Source organism: Grampus griseus (genome assembly GCF_964374135.1).
Source record: "Grampus griseus genome assembly, chromosome: 4".
Classification (NCBI taxonomy): domain Eukaryota; kingdom Metazoa; phylum Chordata; class Mammalia; order Artiodactyla; family Delphinidae; genus Grampus; species Grampus griseus.
This window is the reverse complement of record NC_138997.1, coordinates 108,566,143-108,581,679: the sequence shown is the minus strand read 5'-3', so window position 1 is coordinate 108,581,679 and position 15,537 is coordinate 108,566,143. Positions and strand designations below refer to the sequence as shown.

The following is a 15,537-nucleotide window of genomic DNA, read 5'->3' as shown; positions in this document are numbered from 1 at the left end:
TGGATATATGTATATGTATAACTGATTCACTTTGCTGTACACCTGAAACTAACACAACATTGTAAATCAACTATACTCCAATAAAAATTAAAAAAAATAAAATTCAATATATGAAGACTGATCATATAAAGTAGATAAACTAGGGGGTTATTAGACACTCTACCAAGAAACACCCCCAATTTCTCCAAGTTTTTTTTAAAAGGCAAGCTTTCTGTTTTACATATGGACTCTTCTAGATCTTTCTAAAAGGACAAAGGTCCTTTTGTTGCACATTTCAAGCCAGAACATTCCCAAATATTTGGTAACCTAAGCTCTGGCTAAACCAGGGCAATTTAGCTTATCAGCAGTACCCACAAATCAAATGAGCTCTTGTGAAGATACAGATTCAAAGAAATCAGAAAGGTTAATGTACTCAGTCATTCATAATCTGCCTAGTCATTTCCTCTGCTATGAACAACTGTTGTTAATAGTTCTGAGAAGTAGTAACTGCTCTGTCACTAAAACATTTCAACCTCTGTATCTGTCACATTCACCACCACCTGGTGTGCACCAAGTTACACTGAAGAGGGGCTAACTGATCAGTAACACACCTCCTCACTCCTGCCTACTCCCCTTTCCTTCTCTCTTCTCTCTTCCAGTTAGTTCCCTGGTCATGTACTATTCACAGACATAAAACAGAGGGGGGTGCTCCCCTGGTGGTACAGTGGTTGAGAGTCCGCCTGCCGATGCAGGGGACACGGGTTCGTACCCCGGTCCGGGAAGATCCCACATGCCGTGGAGCGGCTGGGCCCGTGAGCTATGGCCGCTGCGCCTGCGCGTCCGGAGCCTGTGTCCCGCAACAGGAGAGGCCACAACAGTGAGAGGCCTGCGTACCGCAAAAAACAAAACAAAACAAAACAAAACATTTTTAAACCTCTACCACAAGAATCACTTCAGCTTTAATTCTTTGGAAAATGAAAAATTCTGTGGGGAAAAAAATCAGTAATTTTTAAACTTCTTTAGTTTTGTACAGATTTGGATGTCTGAAACTAGTATAGAATTTTTTTTTGGTTAATAAATTATAATAATTATTACTCATATAAATTTTAAAAAGACATTTAGTGTGCTTCAGTACCTGGAATTACCCATGTATATTGATTAACTAAATATACATCTTTTTTTTTAAATTCTGTTTGGTAATTGACATTACTACTTTGTTACTGACACACTTGATTATGTTCAAAGGTTTATTAGTGGCATAAAACTCAGCTAGTTAGAATACTTCTGAGATTCAAAATGAAAATATACTGTTTTAGCCTATACTTTATCCTAATTCGGGTAATGGCTCTATATCACAAAATTTCTTAATTTTCTGACTCTGAGTCCAGACACTCTTAGAATGATGTGACATGTGCTCAAACACCAGCCAGAGGCCAGTCAGATCCAGATCACAAGAACACTCAGCAGTTTTAAATCATCTGAAATTTAATTCAGATTTTCCTAATTTCTATTTGTTAAAAGTGTGGTTTCCTGGTACTATGAGGATAAACTGTTTAGCTATCTCAGTCAGGAAAATTGAAGAAACACAACCTGGTTAATTGTTCTATCTCCTTGTGTTTATCCCTGCAGTCTGCCTATGTAACAGGTAATCCTATTATCATTGATGGAGGCTGGAGCTTGTGATTTCAGGATCTCCTTGCTGGGAAGGCAGGCCGTTCCTGTCTACAGTGAACCTGCTTATGAAGAAAACTCACCCATCCTCTCTTTCCTATTAATGGCATATTAATGAAAATAAGACCTTTTTGATGATGTCATTGTTCACAAGAGTCTGATTCTTTAAATATATTCATCTCTTTCTAATCTCTTCTGAAATCATTGTAGATAGGTGAGATAATGAACTCACTGCAAAAAGAACATTTTAAGAATAAACCTCAATTTCTAAGTATATAAAATTAAAATGTGAATATGAAGAAAAAAGGAAGTTTCTTTTTTAAGAAAAAAGCTATTCATTTCTATTTTACTTCTGTTTTGCGTATTCAAATATTTTTGTACGATTCTGCATTGGTCTGTATGTGGGTACTAATTTTAAAATTTTACACAGTCATAAGTGAACACCAAAGGTATAAAGGAGTTTGGCTTCAGTAACTTACACTTAAAGGAGTTTAGGTTCAGGACTATATATTGTTGATCTGTTATGTAAAAGAAAAATAATCATCAGATGTTTATCCTTAATGGATGTCATCACTTATAAGTAAATACTTTTTTTTAGTCTAACTAAAAAGTCTTTATTAAAATAAGCAGTATTTGACATGGACATAAGAAACATATAGTTAACTACCTTACAGTATTGTCAGTTTGAAGAATATTTTTTAGATTAAGTATAGATTTCCTCACCAAATTCTGAGATAACAGACAAGAGAACATGAAACTTAGAAATAGTCTCTGGATGAAGAAACAGAAATAAATCATGTAACAGGAAACAAAATTAAAGAAAATAAAAGTTTCACTAAGAAATTTAAATTCATGGAAAATAATTCCATAACAGATTACTAGGGAGAAGTTTTTTCTTGTTCTTTTAGTTTCAGGGTTTTATGTTTGTGTTTTATTTGTTGTTAACCTCAGAAGACCAAATGGTATGATGCACATGTAGATACTCAGTAAATGAACAGTTAATCTTTCATCTCAGAACTGTAATATTAAAAAGGAAAATTTTGAAATGGACAATGAAAGTTTAAAATTTTATGTATGAGGAAGAACATGCAGTTGATGAAGGTAAGTTAAAACCAACAGCAAAAAATAAAACAAAATAAAATCTGACAGCAAAGGATATTTTGACTAACATTCCTGAAGAGTCCATTGATTTTAAGATTTGCTTTAGGGTTCTGGACCAGGTATTCCACTACTGGACCACATGTATCTTGGTTGGTTACCTAGAACCTAAGTCATCCAATTTCTCTTCCATTTTAGTTTTTTGCTTTGTAAAATTAAGGAGTTGGGCCACATGACTTGGGTTTCTTTTGATGTATCATTATCAAAAGGCTGTAACTTCTTATCAAGTGAAGTAATGGAACACTGAAGCTTTTAAGCTTTTATGAAGTACTTCATGCTCTGAGCCATTATACATGTACATGTAAGCTATTAAAAAATGAATTATAAATAAACATGATGGGACTTCCCTGGTGGTCCAGTGGCTGAGACTCGGCGTTCCCAATGCAGTGGGCCCAGGTTTGATTCCTGGTCAGGGAACTAGATCCTGCGTGCCGCAACTAAAGATCCCACGTGTCACGAGGAAGATGGAAGACCTCTCATGCAGCAACCAAGACCCGGCACAGCCAAGTAAATAAATAAACACATGATGAACACTGCAAAATGGACTCTAAATATTAACAAATGCTCCCTCAGAGTGAGTTCTCCCAGAGATAACTATAAAACATTATAAACAGTAAAAACTAGCCAAAAAGTTCAATGTTCTCCAAAGTCATGTTCTCCAAAGTCATGTATCAATGATCATATGACAGAAAGAAATGGAAAAATATATTTGATTTCTGTTATAAGAGGAAGCTGGATGTCACTAGAAACTTTGGCGAGCTTTAGGAGAGGAAGAGTTCTGTTTAGGAAAATAATCATTTTAGGTGCTCTGAAGAAGCTTAATAGACGGAACCTAGGTTCATCCATTCTCTCCATAAGGGAGGACCTAAGAGAGAAGAATGAGTGGTTTCTGCCTGGTGGAGACATTTACGTGACATTGTACCTCTTGCCTGCAAAACGGCGATTAAAATTGGCACTTGCTTAAAGGAGTGAAAAACAGGTAAGAAAATTTTTATTTCTGTAGGAAATGGAAATTACCCCGAAAGGGGCACACGCGCATATACACACACTTAGTTGAAAGGGGAGGGGGAGGGAAATATAGAGGAAAGGAAGACACAGAAATGGAAGGCAGAATTAAATGAATGCTGATGGAAAAAAAGTCATAAACGCAAGAAGGGCAAGTGTTAAGCGATAAAAGGGAGAACAAGTCTTTTATCCCACTTAATTGGTCACCTGAAGAGAGGTCTTCCCGCCCCACCTGAGAAGACACTTCTAAAAAGCACAACTAAAAAGGTGGAGTGAAAATCCAGAATGTAGAAGGGAACGATAAAGCCAGCAATTTGCTGCCCGGGCCGCACTCGGGCTCCGCAAGAGGCAGTGCTGCGCGTCCTCGCCCAGGAGCTCGTCATCGCCGGCCGAGACGGCGCCAGGGTCGGCGCGCGCTGGGCAACCATCCCTGTAGCTTCTCGGGGAGACACGCTCGTCCGGTCCCCAGGGGCCGGCGAGGCCGCCCACCGCGCGGCGCCGCCCCGAGGTCCCGGGAAGTGTACCCGCGGTTCTCCGGACCCCCAGTCAAGCCGCGCGCCCGCCCCCTGAGGCCCCAGACCCGCGGAGAGCGCGTGGGGTGGCCGCTACTGGGTCCCAACCCGCCCGGGGTCCCTGAGCGGTCCACACAGCCCGCGCCCTGCCGCCTTCCCGGAACCGCCCACGCCGCGGGGAAGGCGGGGCCGCAGACACCCGGCGGCGCGCCCAGCGCCCCGCTATCTGCAATAATTGCAGCCTCCGCCGCTGCCTGGGGCGATGCGCCACCCGGAAACCGGCTCCGCCGGGCTCCACCGCAGGCCTTTGAGCCCCTTTTTGCATCCATGAGGCTGAGCCAACTGCCTGAGCCAGAGAGCGTTAGGTGAGTAGCCCCCGGAGAGCACTGAGCGTAAATTAAACCGGCGGCCGTGGCGGCAATCCTCTAGTGCCGGACCAGAGGCTGGGAGCTAGCGCCCAGCGCCTTCTGGTTGTACGCAGAGTGGTGGGTGGGTGTGGGTGTGTGTGTATCTCCCGTCGTTAGTTGTTATTGGAGTAGGTTTTTCTTGTTCGTTTTGTTTTAGTTCTCAAATCCACCATACGTTGCTGCTACTGTGGCCTGGGTTAGCACCCCTCATGTGCAAAGACTCATCAATTCCTCCTGATTGGGGAATATAAATAAGCCCCTGCTCAAAGCGCTCGCTGAGTCTGTGGCTTTATTTTACTTACCAGGCATCAGCTTGTTATGTCAGCCTTGTTATCTCACCCTGGATTCTGGTGTTTTTTGTTGCCCAAAAGATCAATAGCAGGAAGACACCACTAACTTTCTTCCATCAAGAAATCCAAGATGGGCTTCCTTGGTGGCGCAGTGGTTGAGAATCTGCCTGCCAATGCAGGGGACACGGGTTCGAGCCCTGGTCTGGGAAGATCCCACGTGCCACGGAGCAACTAGGCTCATGAGCCACAGCTACTGAGCCTGTGCGTCTAGAGCCTGTGCTCCTCAACTAGAGAGGCTGCGATAGTGAGAGGCCCGCGCACCGTGATGAAGAGTTGGCCCCTGCTTGCCACAACTAGAGAAAGCCCTCGCACAGAAACGAAGACCCAACACAGCCAAAAAATTAATTAATTAATTTTAAAAAAAAAAGGAAATCCAGGACACCAGTGGCTAGAGACAGCAGGTGCTTTACTTTGCTAGATCTACCTCTGTTTTCTCTGAAAGGCTAAAATCCCCTTTCCCCATTCGTCTATAATGGGCCCTCCACCTAATATTATTGCTGCTATACAGTATCTCATGAAATTCTGGTTTACTCTTTCTCTCTAAGTCAAGAGTGAAACATATCAATTCGGCAAATACCTGTGCATCTTCTGTGGGCCAAGCAGGCCTGGGGACAGGAGATACAAATAAGAATGGAATACAATTCCATTCTTAGGATTCCAGCTCCACATTCCAGGAGCTCAAAATCCAATGGATCAGAATATACCTAACGATTAATTAGGTAGTGTGATTTACCCTATACTAATGATGTGAGCAAAATGACCGGTTCACATATTTTCTAGCATATTAAGGTCTTTAGAATTACAGTCCTATTGACTAGATTTTTGCCTTTTTAGGGTTTCCATAGAAGGCATGATAGAATAAGTAGGGAAAATCAGTGATGTAGGTCTGAATCCTGGGGCCTACACACAAAGTTGCCCCAGGAGGGCAGCTCACCCTCATTCCTACCTGTGGCTAGTGTGCCTTCTTGTACAGGAGAAACAGGAACGCTAAAAACATTTCCCAGACTCCCTTCCAGTTAGAGTTCTGGGTGTAAATTAGAGTTCTGGATGACTTGCCTGAGATTTCAAAGGCAGAGATAAGGCAGAAGACTCCCTGCTCCTCCCTGATGTTTTTGGCTGTTTTCTGTTAGCACGGAAGGTGCACGAGGTGCCAGTGTCCAGGCTCTAGAACTGTGGGTGTTGGGAGGGACTTACAGCAACCAGACTCAGCATGCCATATTGAATCACCAGCCCTCTGGCTGTCAAGAGGCAGCTGAGGGAGATAGTGAACATACTCTGAGTTCCCTGTCCAGACAGCTTCCAGATCCCAGCTTCTCAGGGTCACAGGTACAGTATGTTCTTGAACTCCTTGGTTCCTGTAGGCCTCCTGATTGTGGCAAAAATAGTATATTCCCTGGTGGCTCATCTAGTAGTGTTCTGGAAGTCATTCCTAGAGGCCCAGCCAAGACCCTGCACTTGTAGCCCTTTCAACAATCTCTAGCCTTTCAACAATTCACTTAATTCTCTGTATAAAATCTCTTTCTGCTTAAAATATTTGGCATGGTGTCTGTTTTCTGCATTGACTCTGCGTAATATGTTTGCTGTATAGCCTCTAAAAGTCACCTAAAGCTAATCTCTTCAGTTTCTTTAGATGGGAAATGAAACCATGAGATTAGATCCAGGGCCTGGCAGTGAGTTGAATGCCTTCACTTGGGCTCTGCCCTCTCTAGTTGGTACAGACTCCTACATTTGAGTTGGCCCCTGAAGGTATTTGAGTTTGTTACCCATACACTAGATTACCTCTGAAGTCTCTTACTCTACAAGTGTAATGTAAAACATTTCTTCAGTTAAAGCATTCTCAGAGTATATCACAAGAGATCGTTGACTATCTGGTTCATGACTAACTGTTCGTGAGTCCTGTTGGTAATTGGGAGGCCACTGACTCTTGGTTGGCACACAAACCCTAATGATAGAACAGATTTTTCCTCTTGGGAAAAGGAATTTACATCTTTTTCACACAAAGCCTAGGAAACTAGTATGTGGGGAGATGGAGCTCCCTGTATATGCACTTGTGTAGTGAGGGAGCATTCTTTGTAGTCTTGGGTCATACATGCAATGATGATAAGTTCGAAGGAGTTTTGAACAGCCTTATAAAGTTAGTAAGTATACCTTGCCAATACAGTAAAAGCTCTTTATGTGTTTTTTTTAGGAATCTATTTATGTTTCTGTGGTTCATAAGGAGGAATGAAAGGTTCGAGTTTACCAGTGTCCCTTATCTGTGCTCTTCAGTACAGTACATGTATGCTTCTTTCTCAAGGAAAATCTCATGAAAGGAAGATAAAGCACTGAGGGACTTTTTTTTGCGATACGCACTGTGGCCTCTCCCGTTGCGGAGCACAGGCTCCGGACGCGCAGGCTCAGCGGCTGTGGCTCACGGGCCCAGCCGCTCCGCGGCATGTGGGATCTTCCCGGACCGGGGCACGAACCCGTGTCCCCTGCATCGGCAGGCGGACTCTCAACCACTGCGCCATCAGGCAAGCCCGCACTGAGGGACTTTTGGGGGACTCCTTGATGTACTTAGTACTAGTTTAAGGTTTTCTGTGACGTAGGCATTATCACCATTTTGCGGTTGAAGAAAATTGTCCAGACTGGCTAAGTAACTTGCCCCAAATGGCCCAAGTAGGAGGCAATGACACAAGAAGGAAACTCAGGGTTTTCATGTCCTTTTTCCTCTGACCGCTCCACATAGCTTGCATATGATGCTCATTATGAGCTCATTGACATGGATGTGCACAAAATTCCCTACCTGCACTTTCCTTTTTACCCCTTACCGTTTAATCATGTGGTTCCTCTGCCTGTAATGGTCTTTCTTTTCTTTTCGAGACTAAGTCATCTTTCAAGGCTTAATTCAAGTATCAGCCACGTAGGGCATTACCTCCTCTCCCCTGTTTAACGCTATGCCTGCACTTCTCACATTATAATTAAATTACCTTAAGGTGGCACTAGCTGCTCTAACAGATAATCTCCAAAACCTCAGTAACTTAACACAATAGAAGCTTATTTCTCATTCATATAAAGTCCAACCAGGTGTTCAGCTGGTGGCCTTCTCCTCAGTGATTCAGGAACGCTAACTCTTTTTATATTATGGCTTTGCCACCCCCTAAGACCTTGGAGTCCTTAGTTTCCAGGCAATGGACAGGAAAAGAGAGAGCATAATGTAAAACATGGGAGCTTTCTTACAGCAGTGGAAGTACAACACATCATTTATGCCGACATCCCTTTGCCAGACTCAGGGACTTGCCACACTGACCTGCAAGGGAGGCTGGGAAATGTCAACTATCTGTGTGTCTAGGCAGCAGAGGAAACTGGTTTGGTGAACACATAACAATCTCTGTCCCTTTCTTAAAGAGCAGAGACTGCATCTCAGTCATCTTTCTGTCTCTTGTGTTTACACACCATAGAAACCCAGTAAAAGGCTGATGAACTTCAATGATTGTGAAAAGATGGGGTTGCTTATCTCATGTGCCTTAAATTGAAACTTAACCACACTTCATTATGGTTACCTAGGGAATGATCTGTCATACTCTGACTAGGTTGCAACCTTTGACTATAGGAACTGTGTCAGACTGTTCACATTCAAATCCCTAACACAAGGGCTAGAACATGGTAAGAGCTTAATAGAGGTTTGTTGAATGAATGAGTCCTTAGAGAGAAAAAAGAGGAACAGAGTTAGTCTACATGGAGTTAAGAAATACTAACTGAGATGGTGACATTTGGGTTAGATCTTGAATGACTCGTAGAACTTTACCAAGTAGAGAAGTAAAACATGAAACCCCAGGCAGTGATGGTAGTTGTGTTTTGTTCTTGTTGTTTTGTTTCATGAGTAGAAAGTAACAAAACAATCATATGTTTATAAGCCCAACTTTTAAAAATTCAATATTCAAATATTACAACTAAACTTCAGGGATAGGGCAGAAAAAATATATATAACCTTACAAGCTATGCAATCTCTAAAGACTAAAAGAATGGTGCTAAAAACCTTGGCACTGATTTTTAGCTGCTGAAATGTTATTTTCTGGACATTTTTGAGAAATTTCGATACGAAGGCAGTGTTCTATCAATATTTGTTCATCCTCTGTGAAAGTTTTGCACCATGTCAAGAAGCTAGGGAGACATGTGTAAGCCAAAGGTTCCTCATCACTGCTCTTATCAGAGCTTCTCAGAGACGGCTCTGCATCAGAGTCACCTGTTGTATTGGTAGGATGCTTTTGGCTATAAGTAACAGGATATTCAGCCAAAATTGCCTTCAAAAATACAAGCTTCTTTCCTCATACGACGAAATATCTAAGGTAAGTAGATCCAAGGTTTGTTCAGTAGCACATTGATATCAAGGTCCATGTTGCTTTCCGTTAGCTAATCTTGACGTTTTCTTCATGGATAAATGATGGCTGCTAGAATTCCAAGAAATACAATCCCCATCCACAGCTTCATCCTCCCCTGCAAATAGACGTGCGCGCACGCACACACACACACACACACACACACACACACACACACACACAGACAAAAAGAGAAGAGGGTTCTCTTGCCTCTCTGTCTTTATATTAGAAAGGAAAATCTTACCCAGTGGTCCGCAATAGCCTTGCCCGCAAATTTCATTGGCAAGAAATGAATCATGCTCATCCTTAAACCGACAGCTGGCAAAGAGGAATGATGTTACAGAGATTGACTTAGACCAGTCATGATTTATTCCTAGGGCTGGTGAAGGGACCCGCTGGCATACCTGAGCAGTGGCTCTCAGGTAGGTAATAAGTCACATTGCCACACTTGGGGAGATTCAGTCTCTGGAGATTCTGATATTAGTAAGCCTAAAAGTAATATTTTAAACTTTCAATTAAACATATTTGCCTTTGGGTGGGGGGAGAGATTTTTTACAAAGAGAAGCAAGTATTGGGTCCCTTCTTACCTAGGGATCATTTCCTTTTATTCCTATCTCATTGCATAGTGTTTTACTTCATGATGATTCAGTCAAATCACTATATTAATTAACCAAATAGAATAGTGGTTGTTTTCTTTTGATAACTTGATTGCATGCAGTTGGAACACTTAATCCTTTCGGATAAGGTAGTTCTCATTCAAGGAGACATTCTTAGTCATTTCAGTAATTAATTGTCAAGGAAATTTTAAGCCCTACTCTTCACTTAATCTGAATTCCTCACTGATGGAATAGGGCTTCTTTGGGGAAATGAGCATTAGATCAGAGTTGATTAGCAGAATCCAGAAATTGGGAAGTTTCAATATGTTCTACATAGAAATACCATATGGTATGGAAACCCTACACTTTTAACATATAAATGGATGAACACCAAAGATAGGAGATTTTTATTATAATTGTTACAGAGTACTTAATGAACAATCATGGAGATGCTATTTCAAATGCATGAATACAGTGCACAGAGTACTCCAGCAATATATGTAAATTCTCAGTACAGTCACCCCATTAAATGTCAGCCTGTCCTACCAAAGACAGAAAATAACAAGAACAACCATTCTTTATCCATGTAATGATCTTTCAGCAGTAATTCAGTTGATAGCAGTAAGTGTATTTTACTTAAGAGCCTAAGAGCCTGTGGACATTTGCAAGTTGATAGTTCTTTCATTTCCTCTGGAATATTACAGAAAGCACTTTTAAACACTTAGATTAATAAGATAACCTGAAAAAGAGAAGGTTGATTTAACAAACCTCTTTCTATATATGAAAGCATATTTACGGAAGTTGTTTTCAAAGTGTGCTTCACTTGCCAGGAGGAACAGGGGTGAGTGGACAGGGTTTCTGCAGCTCCACCTTTATCTGTCCCATTTGTTGGATTTCAGGATAAGGTTTCATTGAACAGAAGATCTCTGGCTTAAAAAAATATTTGAAAATTGCTGTAGAAGCTTCTAGGCAGTTCCCCCATCTTCTTTGAAAACCACAAAAACAAAAAAATGACTTAAATTGTGGCATAAGTTACCTAAAATCAAATTACCAGAGTCTATGAAAAATATTATTACCAAGGAAAGCTGTGTCATTTTCTTTTCTCTAAAGCTCTAAGAATTGCATAAATTCTTTTAAAATGTATTTTAAATTGCATTTAAAAATCTTTTTTAAAATTTATTTATTTTATTTATTTATTTTTGGCTGCGTTGGGTCTTCTTTGTTGCACACAGGCTTTCTGTAGTTGCGGTGAGTTATTCTTTGTTGCGGTGTGAGGGCTTCTCATTGCGGTGACTTCTCTTGTTGTAGAGCACGGGCTCTAGGCACGTGGGCTTCAGTAGTTGTGGCGCATGGGCTTAGACACTCCACGGCATGTGGGATCTTCCCGGACCAGGGCTCGAACCCGTGTCACCTGCATTGGCAGATGGATTCTTTACCACTGTATCACCAGGGAAGCCCCTGAAAAATCTTCTTATTGTAAAAATACTAACAATAAAGAAACATAGAGAATAAAAATGAAATTCCAACAACTCCATTTCCCTCCCCAAAGGCAACTAATGTTAACAGACTTTTTCCTCTTTATTTACGTATATATACATACCAGAACTGCTCATATTCTTGATCTGCAGTTTTCTCTCAAGTTTGGAGGAAAGACAAAGTTCCTTTGAAGTCCACAGCTCTATGATTTTGGTGGCATATGTGCCTAATACTGGAAAATAAAGCTCAAATTAAATCAAGATAGTTTCTAAGTATGTGTATCAGTCCTGTAGGAAATTCTGTATACTGGGAATGCTAAAGAGAGGCATGATTGGCCAATAGCCTTTGCATTTGTTTTTAGAAAATACTTGACCTACTAACTTATAAGCAAGTGGGCAGTCACAACAGTCATAACAGCCATGTCCCTGGGCTTATGTCAAGCCTCATTCTTCTATTGAAATCTGTACTTGAGGCAGAGAACTTTGATTAAACTCACATTATTTACTGAATTTATGAAGTCTATAAAATTTCACCATTTGAAAAAAATACATTTTTTTCTAATATGGTTTACAGGTTGTGTATCAGTCTGAATAAAGCAATATCCTGATTGAGAGGCAGGAAAAAAACTTGAAAAAACTTGGTTCTGTGTATAGGCCCTTTTACTGTTTATTTAAAATGTACCTTGCCTTCCTAGTTCTCAGTATAATTTTCTGATATACAAAAATCTCTCAAACCATCTAAGTTTAACTGGATTTTTTTTTAAATGAAAAGCTTCTTAATTCTTAGAATCTTAAGTCATACTTAAGTGGCAAGTTGTCACCGAGCCAGTTAACTGATAATTCAGAATACATAAACAATATTTGTCAAGAGAATAGAATAAAAGTTCTTATTTCATTCATTTTGTTACCAATGTTGTACAACTTAAATGGATTAGTAAGAATTTTTGTTTGTAATAAACTATAACATTGATAACAATGGAAAAAAGTAGAGCTGCACAAAAGAGAGAAATTTTTAATATTTCTATTTGCTTGTGGAATGTGTTTTCAAACTTATAATTAACTATGGGTATATACAAGTAGAATTTTAAACAAAATATAACAAAAATGTAAAATTATAATGCAGTGACTTGATAGAAAGGACATGAAGTCAAAGATATAGATTAAAGAACTACCTCATTTCACAAATTTTTATAGTTTTACTATGGGGCTTGGCGGATACTGGCTGTGTTCACTGAGAAAAGTTATTTAGCTTCTCTAAGTTTTAGTTTTCTTATTTAAATATGAAAGAGATTGGACAAGGTAATTTCTAAAGGCCTTTCCTACTTTTATTATTCCATTAAACTGTGAGTGATTTTTAGCTGCTTAAAAGCCATCTAGTTTCTCCATATTTCCTCACTTTTTAACTTTTCCATCTCAGACACCTAGCATCTCACATCGATTCTTAACTCTGTTGAACCTTTACTGGACCCAAAGACTTTTAAAGACTTCCATGAACACAATAAGAAAATTAATTAGGGTCCATTAACTATAGTATATCATTTAACTAGCATTGTTGAAAAACAAAGCATTTCACTTAAATTAATTTTATTGGTAACTGACACCTATTTTACTGAATGCAACATTTTTGTTTAACATTCGCTTTAAAGAAAAGCTCTAAAAATTTGCCAACACAGAATGCTAGGTTTGAATATTTATGAACCATCCAGGCAACTTGAAAAGAATTAAAGTGATCTTGTTAAGGAGTATAGTTTTTGAGTTCACATTTTGATGCATATATAAATAAACAAATTCTAAAGAAAAAAAAAAAAGAAAAGCTCGAAACGGTACTGTATATTTTAATGCCTTTTAAAACAAAATATTTCCACCTAATTTTTTTCTTTTCATTTTCTTAAAGTTGTAGAATCACCTTTCTAAACATCTGTTATTATACAGGGGCTCCTTCAAGGCCAATTCAGGTATGAAAATTCTTACTAAGGATTTATTTGGTGGCAAGTGACAGAAACCCAACTCAGACTGGTAAGAAATTTATTGGCTCACCTAACTGAAAAGGAGCTGCTTTCAGCGGTACCAGCAATGCTTTTATTATTGCTTTTTATTATTTATTATTGCTTTTTATTATTATTTTTATTATTGATTATTAATTTAGAGCTTTCTCTTTCTGTCTTTCCATATTAAGACTCTGCTTTGTTCTGTGGTTAGTTACCTCATTCTTTAGAAGGCTTTTCTTGTATGTTACAATGATTGTCAACAGCAAGTCTGGGCTTAGCAACCCTGACAGAAAGAAAACTCTTTCTTAATGGTTCCAGTAAACACCCTAAACCTGACTCCCTTGACCAGCTGTGGGTCACATGCTTATGCCTGAACTGGTCAAGGTGACCAGGGAAGGAGTTCCCTCTCTGGCCAAGCGTGTCTTCATCTCTGGAGCATTGGTGGAGCTTGGGGATTAGAGAGGGAAGGATAAAAGTCTCACATGAGCCATATGTATGGGGAATAGAGGGGGCATGGATTCCACAAAAGAAAATTAGTGTGCTATCACCAAAAACAAGGGGGAGAATCATGCTTGGCCGGCCAAAACTATAAATATCCCCTATGAAAAAGACATTTATTCCCACATTTTGTAGCATTAGATTGCAATCTTTTCCATCTCTTTCATTGTCAGCTGTCACTCACGCTGCTCTCAATTTGTCTCTATCACAATCTCTTCCTACATTTTAATGTATAACATCATAAGAGGATTTGGAAGTCAGATGAGCAAAATCATTAGAATTGTTTTCAAAATAAGAGTTAATGCGCTCTGAGAACTTGAGAGCCTCTTTATGAGTAAGGCGTATAAACTTTCTACTTTTTAATGGACTTCATGATATTTCTTACGTTCCTTAAAAAGCTCATTTTTCCATATTTTCTGATTTCTTTACCTTCTTCTGCCTTCTTAATGGGAGATATACTATTGTAAATTTGTAAATATTGTAAATTTCGAGACCCAGTGACTATGAACAATAAATGCCATGAACATGGTTGCTTTAAGTTACATTTTTGTGATTTTTCTAAATTTAAGTTGGGTTTTGAAATGAGACTGGTGGTTTAAGTATTCTTTTGGAAATGGAAACATAGCAGAGTACAAACAAACAGAACTGACCAGTTGTAAGTTGTTTTATTAAACAACTTATTAAAATACTGGTATTTTATTTTACCTTTTCTCTCTGCAATACCTCTCTGATCTCAAACAGTACTTTGGTATCCATGGTGGAGACTATGGGAGAATAGGGACATTTTTTTAAACACAAAACTATATGAATTCTCGAAAATAGCATATATTGTGCAACATGCCCAATTTTGATTTTTTATGTTAAAAAGGACTAGAATAACATTAATAAAATGAATTCTCAAATTCATTTTAGCCAGTAGTGTTATGTCCCCTAATCAAGAAGTTTGCCTTGAAAGAAAGAGGTTAAAATCACGATCAAAGAAAATGAATGGAATTATGTAGTAAATTCTTCAAGACTGGAGAGGCCTTGTCCTGCTTTAAGAGGAAAAGCAAAAAGAATCTCAGAGATTTATGATAATTAGGGAGAAGGAATATGAGTGGCTAATAACCAAAAGTAGTGAATGCCTAACATATCCATGGTTGGACCTACTCTTGTCTCCATTGTACAGATGGAGAATTACTTACAGCCTGAGAAATTTTGTATATGATGGAGCTGGACTTTAGACCCAGGTTTGTCCAAATCCAGAGCCAATAGACTTTGTCACCTACTATATTAGGGGGTCAGTCTCTACAGAGGGTGAAGGCCAAGTGCCATGGTTTGGGATACAATGTCCAAACTCTCCAGCCTTGTCTCTCGTTATCCATAGCCTCCCACCACAGGCTCTAACAGAGTTTTCCCTTGCACCGCACTGGCTTTCATGCCTCAATGCCTTTAAGACAAGGGTTCTCTGAACCCAGCATTTTCCAGTCAAAATGGCATTCTTTCTCATCAGTCTAAAGTTTGAAGTATTTAAATTTTAAAAACTACATATACATAAACA

At 39.5% G+C, this 15,537-nt stretch overlaps 1 protein-coding gene across 1 annotated transcript in view; it reads left to right on the top strand.

The window, feature by feature from the left end:
- The first annotated feature begins 4,581 nt into the window (after window positions 1-4,581).
- Window positions 4,582-15,537, top strand: part of SLC9B2 (solute carrier family 9 member B2) — a 47,887-nt gene continuing 36,931 nt past the window's right edge. Inside the window, exon 1 of the mRNA XM_082652721.1 lies at window positions 4,582-4,690. The gene's annotated coding sequence lies outside the window, so the exon portion shown is untranslated. The remainder of the gene's footprint in view (window positions 4,691-15,537) is intronic.